A 15677-nucleotide genomic window follows, 5' to 3' on the forward strand; every position below is an offset into this window, starting at 1 on the left:
CAGCTACAGCACCCATCTGCCCAGGATACCTGTGCAGTTAGGTGTTGCATTCTATCCACTCAAACTCCTCACTTTACACTTTTCTTCCTCTAAACTTCGTGCCTTCCTTGAGTTAGAAGAAAAAAAAATATCTTTCAAACAAGAATTTTTCCTCTTAGCAGCATCAGAATACTTCTTCTGACTTTTACTTTTATGGGTGACTAGACACAGGTATTGCAATGGATAGAATCCATTATGCAGACCAGGGAGACAATTCTCTAGAAAAGTAAGAATTCATGGAATATTGCCAGGAACTCCTTGAACCATTGTGTATTGGTAGTGCAGGGAGACAAGTACTTGAAAAAAATAAATTATTTTTCTATCTATGAATCATCAGAATATTCTAATGCTAGTCTAAAAGTTTGCATAAATATTGCATGTTTTCTTAGATATACAGTGTATGCTATATGAGTTGCTCAGTAAATTAAAAACAGACCGAGCTGCTCCAGGCATTAATATAAATTATGTTGAAAACTTAAGCTTGAGATGCAGTCTGTCTAACTTTATGTATTAACTGGAGTACTTCACAAAAGACCCTCATCACCCTAGGCTATCCTTCTAATCAGTGCACTTCCACATAAGTGAGATGTCCTGAATTACCTGGAGGAAGTGCTTTCTTCTCTCCAATGACTATAGAGAGACCCTGCGGAAGATGGGTATTTCAATTTAAGTGCCTAGAGTTCGATGAGAGCAATTTAAACCTGAACGCACCAAAAATTTGCATATGTGTTGGATGCTCAGTGTACAGCTGACTTCTACAACCTCTTTAGACATCTTTTGAAGGAGACTGAGCAGACTTCTCATACCTTTATATAAACAGGAAAAATAGATGTTCTCACAGGTTTCACAGCAATCATCTATTTTTGTCCTGGTGCCACTCATTACCAAGCAATGAAATTCCAAATGTTGTAGGCGGTTGCATTTTCTACCTCTGTTATATAATTTAGCACTGATTGAAATGGTGTTATATATGCTTTTTGATGAAGACTTTCATATGAAAATATTTTCCCATTTTCAAGCTTTTCAGTTCCAATGTTTTTCTTCTAATATTTGCATTTCCATTAGAGGAGGATTTATAAAGTCTCTTTCACTCTACCAGGTATTTTCTGCCTTCTTTGTCCCCAAGAAGTCAAAGTACAGCTTAATCCATCTCTTATTTTAAGAAAGCTTGATACATTTTGGGTAGTTGCTTGGTGGTAGTGGCCAGAAGAACATCAATTACTTTTTTCTTATCTAATTTCATTACTTGGAGCTCCAACTTGACATTAAAATTAGAAATTTGAAGAGCAAATTCTTAGTTGGTTAGTTCAGAAGATAAAATAAATATATTCTGTTGGTTCTATTTCATTTCCAAAATGTATAAAACTTTTTATATGTATAAAAGTTTTTTTATATTTTATCAGAATTAACTTAGTCCCTCCTGTATTTTAGTGCCAACCTTTCTTTCCATATTCTTCCTGTTAAACAATGTGTATGCATGTTTACAGCTGTGTTCTCCTACAGCCAAGAAAACAATGTTTTCCATGTTATGTGTCCTCTTGCTGGGTGATTATCTGTACCAAATTTCACTTCTTTTGGAAGCAATCCTGAACATACATGCATGTACACTCAAAAGAGACAAATGCACACTCAGAGTTCCATTAAAACAAGAGGCAAGTAAGGATGAAGTGCATGGTTGCACAGAAATATCAACAGTGGGACACAGCTGGGGTAGTATAGATGTAGTATCATACTACATCTATTTTGTTCATGAAAATTCTACTTATTGCTCTGTGTTCTTCTTGGAGATTCGGATAGCTTTAGAGAGATGCTGATCCTGCCAGAACTTTCCCAAAGCTTTAAAAAATAATAAATTTCGCAAAGTTTGTCTATATGTGAAGAATGAACACATTTTCAACTAATTATTGGTTCACGACAATTCCTGTTCCATCTTTCACAAAAACTCTGATACAGGTTTTTGAACAGGAGAAAGAAAATAATAATTAATAATAATAATAATAATAAAGTCTTCTGTATGAAATTAGAGAAAGATAGGAAATATATGATATAATGCCTAATTTCAATAATCTCTTTCAATTAAATTGATAGAAGTGTCATTTTTAACAACTCTTGTTGGAAGGAGAATCAAGGAGGATCCAAATAATTGATTTGATAAATGTTACTTTTTTTTTTTTTTAAGTTACATTTAGAATTTATAAATAAGAAATTATTCTTCCCATCTAAATGAAGTCTATAAAAAAAGCATATCACTTTCTACTAATTAATCTTGTCAAAGTTTTTCTTTTTCTTCCTAGAAACCTGGTAACACAATTAGAAAAAAAATTTGGTCATTTTCTTATATAACAGAATTGCTAGTGAAAGGAATCAAAGAAGGATAAATTAAATACAATTAAACAGTAACTGATAAGAAGAAGAAAAAAAAAAAAAAAAAAAAAAAAAGGATTCACAGGCTGGTTGCTTCCCAAGGTGAATTATATTTGAATCCAAACATAAGAAAGTCATAGAACAATGTGAATGGCATAAACTCTACTCAGATTTGCAACAAAGTACTGATCCAGTTACCATTTACATTAAAACAACTGAGCAGATTTTTCAGCTGTAACACAGGACTACATAAAAAACACTCAGAGTTAGTTCATGTAATGACCTTCGCGTAATCACTAGAGATCAATTCCTGGCCCATCTCCCCTCCATCACCAGAGGCATGAGAGGTCAAAGGGTATTTCTTTTGCCTTAATTGTTGGTGTGGTGTGCACCACACTTATAGCGGTAAGAAAAAAAAATATAGTTTTTTAATATGATTGCCAGATTTGTCCTTTGTACAAATGGACAGGAGAAGATAAAGCCATGGCTAGATAACTCACTTTAGGTATCCTGGTTTAGCTGCCCTGACACATTAGATACACACAGCCAGAGTCAGAGGTTACTCCCTGCTTAGGACTGGAGGAACGCCTTGGCAGTATGTCATTCCCTTTGCTATACAATACATTGTAAACTAACAACCTAGCTCTGAATTATTATTTATCAGAGGTGTGTTCCACATTTTTGTGATGTGTAAGAGTTGTAAATGATACAGTTTATAGTCTCAACACCATCTGAGGATGTTATACCTCCATAATCTTCCCAAAATGGAAGTTAGTCCTGGAAATAACTGAGAAATATGGACTGTAAAATGCAATGCTACTAAGTCTCATAGGAGACAAGGAAATTCTCTTGTTTGTTGTGGCTAAGTTTCCAGACAGTAAATACCAAATATAAACTTAAACAGACTGTAAAAATATATGTATTGTCATTAAAATGTAAGTGATTTATTAAATAATATACACATCCTTTTTAATAACACAGTATAATTATGAGTAAACAAATTTTAATAAAGCATGCCAAAAATATACATAGATGTTCGGCTCTTGGTTTAATCGATATACTCAGTTTTGTATATATATTTTTTTATTGTTATGGTATTCACAGCCAAGATGAAATAAAAACTCTTTGGATCTATTGTTTTACTTGTCTGTACTATAGCAGAATGCTCATATAAGATGGGGAGACAGCTGATTCTAGAGAACTTTTTGGTACCTTTCAAAGGATGCTTGGATAAGAAACATTAAATGCCATGTTTTGAAGGAATACACTGGTCAGTACAAAAACAAAGGAATCCTTTTTTTTGTATTTACCCATAAAATATTTGAACTTTTGCCAGGACCTGACTTTTGGGAGTTAAGTGCACTCCCAGAACTAAAGTAGCATGTTTGGATCTGATCCAGGCTTGACTGAAAGTAGTTGCTATTGAATTTGTATAGAATGTATAAATATATATATATATAAATATATAAATATATGTATAAATATAAATTTGTATAGAATGTATAAAGTACTTACAGTGGTACATATTAAAATGAAGGAGAATGAAGTGATTCCTTTTTCTTTATTTGTTGACTGCCAGTCTTTCCACCCCTTGCAAAGGTCATTATTTGTAATTTGCAGTAGTCTAAGAATTTCCAAATCTAAATTCCTTCTGCTTCTGCTGTAAAAAGGCTTGGGAAGAACTTAAAAGAAATTGAAATGGGTTCTGAGAACCTAATGGTGGATAGCAGATCATGTTCTGAAGGAGTTTATCTTTGAAAGTACTGCCTAGAGTGCCCTGTTTGTGGTCTAGTTAGTTTTGATATTCTAGTAGCACTAACAGGAAGATAAACTCTTAGTCTTTTAATGGAAGGAAGGCTTGAATGGGGCCAGTGACAAAAAAGCATTTTTTGAGTTTACCTGTTCAGTTATGTATATCCCCAATGTGAATAAGCAACCTAATTATGATCGTTTAACCAAAGTCAGAATACCTGCAGCTACCTTTAATGGTGACCCTAGTTACCACGACCTAGTTACCAGTCATATCTGTTCGTTGTTGTTGTTGTTTGTTTGTTTTTGATTGACAGCTAGGAATATTGGTGGGTTTTGTAAGACTTGTTACTGGCTCAGTTTGAAGAAAATGGAATAGATTGTCCTTTGGCTGTAGGCGGTTACTACGAGGGAACTGAAAAAAAAATAAAAAATAAAAAGAGGGTATTGAAAAAAAAGTAAACATTTTCCTGAGCTCTCCTGCAGTAATTAATGAGTATAGATTTTATAAATATAAAAAAATATAAATATATAAAAAAAAAAAAAAAAAGATGCCAGAAAAGTAAAAAGGGACAGAGGAAAAAAGAAAAAAGGCTGTTTTTTTTTTTTTTTTAATGAAATAACATTTAGTAGTTACACTAAATAATCTACTAAATCTATTTTGATATTTTGTCTCAAGTTTACAACATCTTTAATGTTTATCTGTCATTATGAATACAGAATACTACTATTTAGTGATAATGTGAAGTACTATTATTGCTTTTTTTATTGTCTTTGTGCTTCACTTTACGAAACACGCATGTACACAACCCTGTTAAGCTTTAATATTATTTTTTAAAATTAAATATTTATATTATTAGTTATTTATATATAACATTTGGATTAAATTTAAATGTAAGATCAATGAGGACCACAGAAGTGACTTCTTAAATTATACAAATTGTTAAGACAAATTAAAACTTTAAACTTTTTGACCTTTGGATTAGTCCTGCTATTCCATTTGTCATCCTGTTATGACACAAGGTGGAGGTAGGTAATGAAATTGGCAACACAGATGGTGCAATAAAATCCAAGGAAGCTATTATCAGACTACTTATTTTCCAGATGCATGCTAATTCTTTCAGAAGATGCCTTAAGGAAGATGTAGGTAAGTCAAAATAAAATGAGGGTAGTTATGTCTTAAGAGCGAATGATTCTTAAATCTGTGCCTTAATTAATAGGACTATGGGATCACAGAGACAAAGGTATTTCTCTTGAAATAGCTATTTTGTTAAGACCTTTTCCCCAATGGATATTCCAGAAATTTCCCTTTAAGAGTTCTTATATATCAGCGGTATTTAATCAATATAGATGTTGTCTTCAGTTTTATTTACATATGTATTAATGAATCATATAACTACTATAGGCTGAACCAGTATTAATGGAATCGAGTAGCTCAGTTGAAAGGGACTTGCAAAGATCATTGAGTCCAACTGCCCTCAAGTCCAACAGTCTGGGCTCACCAAAAGTTAAAGGAAATGAGGGCATTTTCCAAATGCCTCTGACAGGCTTCAGGCATCAACCACCTCTCTAGGAAGCAGATTTCAGTGTTTGACCACCCTCACAGTAAAGAATTTGTTCTTAATATCCAGTCTAACTTCACCTGGTGCAGATTTGTGCTGTTCCCATGTGTCTTATCATTGGTTATCAGGGAGAAGAAATAGGTGCCTCCCTCTTCATTTCCCCTCGTTTGGAAATTGAAGTCACCTCTTATGTTTCTTTCCTCCAGACTAAACAACACAAGTGTCCTCAGCGTCCCCTCACAGGACACACCCTCCAGCCCTTTTACCATCTTTGTTGCCCTCCTCTGGATGCTTTCAAGGACCTTAACATCCTTTTCCTATCATGGAGCCCAGAACTGTATACAATATTCGAGATGGGCCAGACCAACACTACATATAGCATGAGAATCACCTGTTTTGACTGGCTGCCTCTGCTGTGTTTAATGCACCCCGAAATGTGGTTTGCCCTTTTGGCTGCCAGGGCACACTGTGAACTCATGGTGAGCCTACCATCAACCTCCACTCCTAGATACCTTTCTGCTGAGCTGCTCTATAGAGCACAATTTGGAATTCCTACACAATCACATGGGCCAGATTATGTACTGTGATCATTATTTTACCATTACTTTGGAATCTATGTTCAATTATCTAAAATATAAATCTAGTTTTAATGAAGTTCATTAAACATCATCTTCTCATATTTTTTCATTTGTTGTCAGTCCAGTACAAAAATGTAAAAATAATCTAGGTTCTGATCAGCTGAAGATCTTGACAAATTCAAAATTAAATCCAGTTCATTACTCAGAAAGATTGATTGGCCCAGTGTCTCATGTTTTTTATATCACATCTACATTGTGAAATGTAAATTCTACATTTCTTCTAATCCAAGTTCAAGATTCTTTATCACCTTTTCAGACTTTTATTTGACAGGAAGATATATAGAAGACAGTACTGTGTAGCTAAAGTAGAATATAAATATATTGATTTTTCAGGTTGTAGTAGATTAAGTAACCTGTAAAAACAAAAAGTCATAAGGAAGAAAAAAGGCCTGAGTTAAATGCTTTCATGTCTTCAATCTCAATTGCTATTTTTGGATGATTAAGAGGAAAACATTTTATTCCTTCAGAAACCACTATTCTTGTTCCTTTTATTTAAAAGCTAAAATGCTTGTAGTTGATAAAACACATTTTCATTTTCCTGGGCTATACAAAATGCATTCATTACTCCTTGTCCTATCACTGCATTCCCTGACAAAGTTACTTGTTTACATAGAACAAAAGACAACTGACTGCCACTTTTCATTTTTATGGATATAGTATCTCCATGTTCTATCCATATATCCAAATTTATTATTATTATTATTATTATTATTATTATTATTATTATTATTATTATTATTATTAACAATAATAATAACAATAATAATAATATAATATATAATATAATATATATAATATAATATAATATATAATAATAATAATAATAATAATAATAATAATAATAATAATAATAATTTAATAAGTGTTTCTTTATATATACTATTAGTTTTGAAGTTTCTGATATTCCTGTGGTATGCTCACTTGTCTCTTATTCCTTTTAATATGGAGGGGAAAATGAATTCTCAGTAATCACAGGGACAAAAATGTCTTACCATTGTTCTTGCACTTTCATACTGAACTATTTTGTGTTAGTTTGAAATAGCAAGGGAATTGTACAAGATGATTCAGAAAGTCACCTCCAGGATAATGTTCTTGTGCCTTGTGGTTCTTCTTTTCAAACATCACCCTAGAGCAGAGTTGACATAGAAGTATCCAGAAGATTATTACCTTCAGGATGAAGCTAAACAACATAACCTTTTTCTCTGTTTTTGTGATGAACAGAATTTGATTAATCCTCTAAACTAGCATAGAACTACTTTATAATTTTGACCAGAACAGCTGTTTTATTTAGTTAGTTAGCTAGTTCTATATTGTAATATATATTGTTATATATTGTAACTTCTTTAAATGGTATCGCCTTTTGACTCTTAGAGTTATGAAATTCTAAAATCATTTGTGAGGAAAACAACAGAAATTTCTTAAATGAAAACATATTATTTCATTATTTCCTTGAAAAAGTATTGCAAATTTCAAACCTTGGAAGCATTAACTTATTACAAATCTTTCACTTTCTGTCTGATGTCAGCACAACAGTTTTTCAGAGATGTGCTCTGTAATAGACTGCAGAATGTAAATTGAGAGGGAGAAATGTGGAGAGTGAAGACTGCAGATCATAATCATAGTTTGGGATGAAAGTGGAGAATTTGTGGATTATATTAGATGCAAAATCAGAGCAAGAATGAAATTAGGGTTGTGTTGATGGTAAATAACCCTAAACTGTGAAAAGGAGATAAAGTCAGTTAATTGAGGTGTGTGGGAGGCAGAACTAAGGATCAGGACACAGAGGTAGGGATCAGGATACAAAGTCAGGATCAGGCAAATGGAGTCATGGAACTAGAGCACAACCTAGAACCTTGCTGAGAAGCCAGAAAAATCAGTAAGATAATCTCATGTAACAAAATTCCAGGTTCATTAAGATCAAATATCCATACTCATCCAGTATCATGTTACCTAACTTTTCAAAAAGGCTACTGACAATGCTATTGGGCTGGCAGCCCAAGTGAACAGGGAAGAGGCTAATAAATATCAGATAGGCAAGCTACAAGACTGCATAAGATACCTCTCAGGAAATAGCATGAAGATAAACATGCCACCAGGCCAGACATGAAAAAAACGTGCAGCTCTAGATCTTATTTAAAATAATAATAACAATAACAATAACAATAACAATAATAATAATAATAATAATGTATTCTCTTGCAATCCATAATCTCTATTTCCTCTCTGCTGCTTTTATTTCATTCCATCTGTGCTCATCACAGATACCTTTGCTCTTTTTGTTGGAATTTCTCCTTCATACAAACCTGACCTGCCTTCATTAAAAAGAAACCATAAAGGTTGATTCACTGGGGAATTAAAGGCCTAAAGTCAAAGTGTCTCTTAAGCTTCAGTATTTTGTTTCAAAACTGTCAGCTTTGAGAAAAACTGAGCTTCATTTCTAACCCCATGTAATCTTCTGTGTTTGCAAATGCTGGGGATTCCTTTCCCTTGCCTGGACTTAAAGTGATAGAATGAAATTGTTCGGTGTGACTTTTGTACATTTTTTTGTATACCTTCTCTTTCCTGAAAAAGTAGTATTTTGTGTGAGCTTTTTATATATTATAGAGTATTATACCTTTTCAGATAATCTGTTTAATTTTTTTTTGAAATCTTTGTAAGATTTTGCTTTGCAATTACCTGGTATCTTGAAGCTTGTCTCTTTTTACAGTTGGCTGGCTGCACTGTGAACTGTTAGTGAACCTGTTAACTGCAGGAAAACAAAACAAAACAAAACAAAAACAAACAAACAAACAAAACTCTCCAGGCAACTGCACTTACTTAAAAACAAACAGGAAAACAGAACATGCATTAATCAAAACATAAAAGGTGCTGTGGTAACCCATCAGTACCCATCAGAGAATTTGGGTTGCCAATATGTTTTCCAGAAATGGCTGAACATACAGAAATACACTGCTCGGCTGCAGCTCAATAAAGAGACATAGTATAACCTAGATGGCAGTGAATATCTGAATTCTTAGTACAGCATGCAAATGATGGAAGTCCTCCAGCCAGGACTTTTTCTGGCATTAAGTTGTTGAATATAGAGGTTGCCTTAAGAAAGTGATGAAAGAATCCAAGCCATACTAAAAAAGTTAAGAGTATATCCATGAAGAGTGTATTAAGATATTTCATATGTGAAAATGATGGACATCTGATTTTGAAGACTTATGCTGGAGAAGCACAGTTTATATGTACAGCTTGCAACAAATTCTTTTTGCCATTTATCATCAATTCTGCAATTACAACCAACATATAAAGTATACTGCCTGTAGCCTACTGCACATTATTCAGTCAATGAGGAAATCAAAAAACCACCTGGGATTAATGACACAGGATTGCTGCTGCTGTTGTTCTTGCTCCTACTTTCATTGATGCAAAAACAGTAGAATAGAATAAGGCATGAACATCAAGCTATTGTCTGCATTCTGTTTTCCTCAATATGTACTAAATAAATGTTTTATGTAGCAAACTTTATTTTTATTTCAAACATGCCTATTTTTTGCCTATTTCAAACATGAGTATTTTTTTTTTCATTGGAATTTTCCACCTCATAACAATGACAAACTAAACTGTTCATGTATTTAACTTGTTCAGTAGATATGTTATTTCTCTAAAGAACTTCTTTTGGGATTTGAATTAGGGAAAGATTTGGGAAATGAGTGCCTGAGAATAAGAGCTGTTTAGAAAAGCTCCAAAAAGATCAAATATTTAATAATAATAATAATAATAAATCACAACACAGAGTAATACTAAGGGATTCATTGCACTCCCCTTTCAAATATTTACCTTTGCAAAGGTTTCCCTAAAAGTTCACCATTAAACAAAAAAAGGAAACAAACAACCAAACAAAAACATTATGATCAGAGTTACCAGAAAGTACTGTCAGACATTTTCAGTGTCTCAAATTTGCTTAAATGTGTTTGGGCAACAAGTATCTGAGTTTGGAATATAACTCTGGTAGTCTGAATGGAAGATGGGTGTCCAGACTGGTTTTGTTTTGAAATCATGCTGCATTTCTCTCTCCCACCCTCCTACCTTAAATTCTAATGTTCTTTCCTGAAAATAGTAATAAATCAATGTTTTCCCATTGTTTATATGAAAAATATATATTATATATATATAGATATATAGATATCTATAAACTAAAAAAAAAAAAAAACCTACAACAAGCAAACAAACAAAAAAAAACCACCACAATAAAAACAGTCCTTTAAAAAAAAAAAAGTGAATATTTTTTTATTAGATTAACATTTTCTTTGTAATACAGGGATCTTAAATTACAGCATGTGCAGTTGCATTAAATTCTGTTTTTATGTAGGTATGTGAATTTAAAGTGCATTTTTTCTTTGATGTTTCTGGTACTAAGTTGTCACTCTAGGTTAACAATGACAGGGGGTATTTAGCTAGGAGAACTGGCTTACCATCTGTCATCATGTTCTGTGCTTTCACTGGCACATAAAAGCTGATTAGCCCACATCAGCAAGTGTTGTTTTGAAAAACAAATAAAAATACACCAAAAGTTATGTAGGTCTTTAATTGTTTCTCTGGAATGTATCCAAATTAAAATATTGTTTTTTGTTTGTTTGTTTGTTGTTTGTTTTGGGAAAAAAAAAAAAAAAAAAAAAAAAAAAGCATAAGAGCATAAGAATCCATCAAGGGACAACCAGCCTTGTGCTATTTGGATAAGGTCATAGGGCATCTTACTGGGACAAGATAATATTGCTTAGTGCTGAACTGTATTTCAACATACTTTTAACACTAAAAGAAAATGTATTATTTATAAATGCATGCATACATGCATCTTAATTTCCTTCCCTTCATTTATGTATGAAGCAATGAGACAACTTCACAAGCCTTATGTGTGTTTTTATGTAACTTTCAAAACAGAAATTAACTTGAAATAGATAAAGTTGGAGAGCCAAAATAGTGTAGTAGAAAACTGCTTTGTATATCTCCTGTGCTTATGAATTTCTTACTGAATGGATTTTATTATTTAAGCACTATGGGTCTGGTTCATCTACTTACATCAGTAAGAATAACATGCCTTGAAAAACATTCTACTTAACCTTTTTAAGTGTAATGTTTTCTGTTGGCCAAGTAGACTTAAAGATTCCAAACCAGACAGTAAAAAATTACAAGATATATAAGAAATTTGGGTTACCTAAATGCTATAGTGTTTAAGTAGCTGGATGGGCAATATTTGACATAAACTTAGTATATGTATTTTAAACAGTAAGCACATAAAATTTTTGAAGAGAAAGGGATAATATGATAATAATATACATCTAGTTCATCCCTTTCTCTTTCATCCTTTTGATTTTGATATGACATCTATCAACAATATTAAGTTGGACTTGCATTTTAGAAAGGAATTTGTTAGGAATGTTTTTCACTTTGTTTTACCATGCAAATATAGAAAATGTATCTCAGAATCACAGAATCATCTAGCTTGGAAGAGACCTCCAAGATCACCTAGTCCAACCTCTGACCTAGAAATAACAAGTCCTCCACTAAACCATATCACTCAACTCTACATCTAAATGTCTTTTAAAGACCTCCAGGGATGGTGACTCCACCACTTCCCTGGGCAGCCCATTCCAATGCCTAACAACCCTTTTGGTAAAGTTCGTCCTAATATCCAGCCTAAACTGCCCCTGGTGCAACTTTAGCCCCTTCCCCCTCGTCCTGTCACCAGGTACGTGGGAGAATAGACCAACCCCCACCTTGCTACAACCTCCTTTATGGTACCTGTAGAGTGCAATAAGGTCACCCCTGAGCCTCTTCTTTTCCAGACTGAACAATCCCAGCTCCCTCAGCCGCTCCTTATAAGACTTGTTCTCCAGACCCCTCACCAGCTTCGTTGCCCTTCTATGGACTCACTTGAGCACCTCAATGTCCTTCTTGTAGCAAGGGGTCCAAAACTGAACACACTACTTGAGGTGAAGCCTCATCAGAGCTGAGTAAATGGGGATAATCACTATGTCCTGATCTTTTCTGAAACTATGTAAAAGTTGTGAATAGATAAATGCTACAAAGAAGTCTGATTTTACCCACAAATTCATCTAGAATGTATTTAATTTCAAGTAAAAAGGTAGAATTTTTACAAATACTGAAACTTGTCTGGATCCAAAAGGTTTTACACATATATACATAAAATGTATGTATATACATATATATCTTCCCCTTCCTTGATACAGTAGATACCTGCCTTTCCAACGTCTTGAATGTCACTATATGCTTATATGAGTATTATCCTCTTTCTGTTCTATGGTATTCTTGTAATCAAATCATAGCAGAAATATTTCCATTCTTCATAAACCCCAAGGTAAAATATTTTAGAGTAAGACTCTCAGCAGCACTTAGCTGGTGTTTGCTGTCAGTGCAGAAAGCAATACCACACCTAGTCTGCAACTGCAACAAAACGATCAGGCACATGATCCATGCAAATATTTACTATTTAACACTGACTCTCTACAACATATTTGACTTAATGTCAGGATGGCTTTCTTTAATTTTCCAGTCCTTCAGAATATATTTTCTGGATATATTCCACATCTTCTGTTTGAGCAATATTTGACAAGCATCCGTGCAATGTAGTGTGTCAGGGACTCCTATTTTGTTGTAACATCTTGGAGGGTGTGGAATTTGCTTTGCTATAGTAATAACATATACTATTAATATATGTTATACTACTAATAACATATAAATAACATATACTGTTATTTCTCCCTTCCTTCCTTCCTTCCTTCCTTCCTTCCTTCCTTCCTTCCTTCCTTCCTTCCTTCCTACCTACCTACCATGTTTAAGTTTTAAATATGTATCCAAGTACTATGGTATTAGCCAATTTCATTTAATTCAGACTTTACATTTGAGTCTTACCAAGTGAGGTTATATGCAAGGTATAAAGGTTGTAAGAGCTTACAGAATGTATTAGAAGCAGATATTTGATTATGCTGCAGATGAGCATGTGAGGTGTTTGATAAACAAAAACATTATATTAATGTTTATTATTCCAAATCCTTCTACTTGTTGAACCTTCCTGTATCTTTCTTGTTTTTATAATACAGTGCAGACATTACATTTCATTGGTTAATATCCACTTCTTAAAATTATTTTCTACATCAATAAAGTAAGGTATTTTAAATTTCTAAAATGTGATTAACTTTTCACTGATAATAGGAAATATGATTCTTCTATGTGGTTGGTTGCAGATTATTGCTAGCCCAATACAGATTATTTTTCATTACTAGTTGGGCTGTGAAAGGCGCTATTTAGCACCATATGTTCAAGAGGATATAAGTCTTAAGATTAAATTCTGCTGCCTCCTCTTGGCCAACACCTCATTAAAACAAACCTTGTTTGAGTGTATCATCAAAAGCTCTTGCCAGAAGGTTAGTAACATTTTGTAATTTGTCTGCCAGAAACCCAAAATAAATAGTTTAATCTCTCTTGGTAAAGACAAGAAATCCATCTGCACAGTGGCTGCAGCAGTTCTGCCTACCTTTACTCTCTGGAGTTCCCTGTATACCGGCTGTGCCTGTGTCTTATGCAGGAGACAGCTACAGGACTCAGACATCTATTGTCAAGCGGACTTTATAAGTCTCCTTTAGGCTCAGGATTTGGGTATTCTGTGAGCCTAAACATTTACTTGAATTCATTAAACAAATGACAATTAGCCTGAAAAACACCTCTGATATTTTATGGGATTAAGTGACTAAATACTTTGTGGTCCACATCCTACATTGTCTATGCAGCCTTTTCTTCATTTAAGACATGAGATCTGAATTATCCAAATATAACAGAGATAAAAGGAAAATTGGTTTCCCAACAGATCATGAGTATGTCAGTTCTTTATTCAGTTGTACAGGCTACAATGTATTTGAAGGAGATTCACCCTGTAGTATCTTCATTTTTTAGAAACAGTGTGCAGTAATAAATTGTGGTTTCACCAAAACACAAGAAGTTGTAACAGTTTTCAGTTATTAATTTTTACCTAAGTTTAGCATATCTGTTTAAAGACCCTTCTGGTTCTCTGATTTTATTGCAATATTTGGTCAATACTGGTCATTTGAGAGCTCTGCTGATTACATAGCACATTATGTTGGTCAGTTCTTGGATGGTATGTTTAAGGACCCTGGTTTGCATCAAGAACCTAAAAAATTATACTTGTTTAAAATAATTTTAATAATAATACAATACAGCAATACAATAATCTTATAGTGCTATACTCAAGAGGTAATCATTGCTGAACAGAAAGCCTGGGCTAAACTTTTTGTGATATATTATACTACTATTATATGATGTAAATTACAGTGTGGGTGGCATAAGATGATGTTGGTTAATCTGTAAATTGTCTGAAGTAATAAAAAGAAAAAAAAAGAGATACTTATTTTCCAAATGTTTCTTTACATGTTTCTGTGAAGTCCTAAAAAGTTTTCTATGTGCAATTACTTTTCTGCCTGACAGACCTGACCTGCAGAGTTCTGTACAATTCCCTTCTTACATCTTGCTTTTTTGGGGCATTTGTTGGATTCGGGTAAGATGTTCTGTGAGGAGAGGATAGATACGGTATAACTTTAATGTGTATGTTTGTCACCTGTTCATATAGGTATGTACACATAATTTTGTTCTTTTAGGTAGATGATGTACATTGTGGGCTATTAGGTAGTTTGTGTGAAAATCCTGTGATGTTGAACTATTGGACTGAGCTCGTGCTAGCCAGTTATCTTGGTAAGCTAGAAAAATGCTGATGTACAGAAGAAATAATCTTCACATAGTAATGGTCTATTGGGTTCTCAGAATACTTGTAAATTAGGCACAAGTAAAGAAGGTACAATATCTTTGCACATATTTGGGAATGCCCTGTAATGCAATCGATTATATTTTTCTTCTCATCCCTTGCACAGATATCCAACAACCCTACTTAACTGAACCTAAGGTCTGAGGCACTCAATTCAGCTATGACAGCTCTTTCTTCCAGGACTTCAAGTTTTTGTATTGTCGATACTTAAAATTCCCAGTCCCCTAGAGGAATGATAAACACAGGAAACCTTGGACCTGAGTTCCCAGTATTGATGTGGTGATAAAGCTGTTTGAAAGCTTGGCAGGGATCAATGGCAACAGAACTTCCAAAATGCAGAGATGTAGGAAACAAGTTCCCAGTGTAAGTGAGAAAACTATATGCATACTCTCCACTCCCTTGCCCCTAAACAGATCTATTTGATAATCAATTTTTTTGCAAAATGAAACCCAGCATTATATCCAAACAACTCTGGTTAACACACAC

This window comes from Aythya marila, assembly GCF_965140915.1.
Source record: "Aythya marila genome assembly, chromosome: 2".
NCBI lineage: Eukaryota > Metazoa > Chordata > Aves > Anseriformes > Anatidae > Aythya > Aythya marila.